Source organism: Palaemon carinicauda, chromosome 3 (genome assembly GCF_036898095.1).
Source record: "Palaemon carinicauda isolate YSFRI2023 chromosome 3, ASM3689809v2, whole genome shotgun sequence".
In the NCBI taxonomy this organism is placed as follows: Eukaryota; Metazoa; Arthropoda; class Malacostraca; order Decapoda; family Palaemonidae; genus Palaemon; species Palaemon carinicauda.
This window is the reverse complement of record NC_090727.1, coordinates 15,155,628-15,158,127: the sequence shown is the minus strand read 5'-3', so window position 1 is coordinate 15,158,127 and position 2,500 is coordinate 15,155,628. Positions and strand designations below refer to the sequence as shown.

The following is a 2,500-nucleotide window of genomic DNA, read 5'->3' as shown; positions in this document are numbered from 1 at the left end:
TCTATATGTACGCCCTCTGTTGATTGCTTTCTTCACTTTTCATCCTTCCTTGTCCAGAGCAAAGTTTCTTTTCCCATTATTCCTCCTTTATGTTTTTCATTCTGTTTACTTTGGTACTTCAAATTTCTTGTTAAGTTAGGTGTATTCTTCCTGTTCTGAAGACAGTGTTCGTGGCTCTTTCTCATATTACCAAGAGTATTTTGTTATTTAGATATGTTGAATTATGTTGAATTATTGAACTATTCGCCATATGTTTAATTATTATAGTGAAGTGTTTTGTTGAAACTATTTCGTTCATGTATAAGTGCTAAGTAATTCATGTTAATTTGTATAATTAGTAATTAACAATTATAAGAGATTGCTGAGTTTCGTTCACCCGACCATGGTTTCGCACAGTTTGGATTTTATTTTGGTGGAATATTATTTTTATTATGCTTCCTACTGAGTGTTAGCTAAGGCCATCTTTAAGCTAAATTATTTACCACTGAATACGAGGACATTCAGGTTAGGCATGTCATAATTTGGGGGCCTGTCCGGGATTCCAAATCTGTTGTGCGACTATAAACTGTTGAAATGTTTTTGGTGAATTTTTAAGAACTGTTGGTGAACGATATGCCCTGATATTGTGTTTCATTAATTTGTACAGTTAGTGCCACGCTACGCTGTTCTTCGCTTTCATTAAACTGTGTTTGACAGTAGTTCCAGGCAAGAATACACCTCATCTCTCCTTAAACCAAGGTAAAGTATTTTTGAAGGATAAGTCGATAACAAGTGTTAATTGACAGGGATCTGTGTGTATCGCCTCTTATGCCCGCCTCATTAATATTTTCCATAATAAAGGTCACCCTCGCTATCATATAAAAGTGATAAGTTACGTTAATCTTACGTTACCTTGCACATCATTGATTAGCTCCCGACCTTTCGGATTGGCAAAATCCACTGTACTCCTTTTAAAGTCTTCTCATTGCGGAAGTATTAGTTCATTCTCGCACTTTTAGTGTACCTCAAACACTCCGTGATTCCAGACTTTCTGTAATTACTGAATTGCGCTAGTTTAACTCCACAAAATTAGACATGTGGTTTAGTCAGGTTGCTGCGTAAATCTTTAGGTAATTACCATTCTGTAACTAGCAGTTGTTATTCGTATTTAAATACTCCTCTCGCTGTCTGTTAGCGTTTTATTATAAGTTCAGTAATAGCGTTGGGCTGCAGTTACCTAAATTTATCATTATAGGTTCTCGGTAGTAAATATAACTTGTTACATTTGTTTACGTTAGGAACAATGTACGTGAAGCTACTGTTAACTTTATTTTATAAATATGAATACTGTTCAGAATGATTAACAGAGTTAATGTGTTCGTGTTTAGTCAGCCATTCATTGTTAGGTAGGTAGGATTTGTTGTATTTACATAAGTGTTGTGTAGTGAGTAATTAAACCTTGTTCAAAAATGCCTTTTAATCTAGAGAGCTTTGCTGGAAACCCCAAAGAGGAATTATCTACGCTCAGGTATGCTACTAAACAGGATCTACGTGACCTAGCAGCAAAATGTAACATTGTGGTTGATCCTGCTTATGTTAAGGCTAGATTACTGAGTAACATTTTAGATTATTTAATCAACCAAGAGATTATTGCAGATGATGAAGAAGTACAAGCACTCAGAATTGCAGCAGGAGTACTTCTGCCTGTTCCAGTAGATACAGAAGTAGAGAAAATAAGGCTTCAATTGCAGTTAGAGAAGGTAAAGAAGGAAACGACCAAACGGGAGCTCTATCTAGAAGAGAAGAGAGCAGAAGCAAGAGAGAAGGAACGAGAAGCGAGGGAGAAGGAACGAGAAGCGAGAGAGAAGGAACGAGAAGCGAGAGAGAAGGAACGAGAAGCAAGAGAGAAGGAAAAGAAGGAAACGACCGAACGGGAGCTCTATCTAGAAGAGAAGAGAGCAGAAGCAGGAGAGAAGGAACGAGAAGCAGAGATAAGACACCGGATAAAACTCCAGGAGCTTTCTTCAGGTAAGAGAAAGGAAGCCACACTCCCTGCTACGTTTGAAGTTTTTAAAGCAAGTAAGCTTGTACCTGATTTCGATGAGAAAGATCCTGAGGTTTTCTTCCAGAACTTTGAACAAATCGCAAAAACCTTAAAATGGCCTGTAGAATTCTGGTCTTTGCTCATCAGGAACAAAGTGAAGGGTAAAGCTGCATTTGTTGATCCACAACTGGTAAGTGAAAATTACTATACAGTGTTAAAGAAAACTATCTTGGATGCGTACTCCATTACCATAGAAGGGTACAGAAAAAATTTTAGAAATTCTGTTAAAACTTTCAACCAAACTCTTGTAGAATTTTGTAGTGTCAAAAATAGGCAGTTGAATAAGTGGTTAGAAAGAGCAGGTGTTGATAACTTCGAATCATTTAAGAATTTGATTCTTCTAGAAGAATTTTTGAGGAAAGTGCCTACTCATATCTCAACCTTCATTCATTTTAAAGGTGAAACACTGGTAAAGAA

The 2,500-nt window shown here is 36.7% G+C and overlaps 1 protein-coding gene across 1 annotated transcript in view; it reads left to right on the top strand.

Annotated features, from left to right (window-relative positions):
- Positions 1-1,836: 1,836 nt before the first annotated feature.
- LOC137630841 (uncharacterized) overlaps positions 1,837-2,500 on the top strand; it is a 2,153-nt gene continuing 1,489 nt past the window's right edge. Inside the window, exon 1 of the mRNA XM_068362391.1 lies at positions 1,837-2,007. The gene's annotated coding sequence lies outside the window, so the exon portion shown is untranslated. The remainder of the gene's footprint in view (positions 2,008-2,500) is intronic.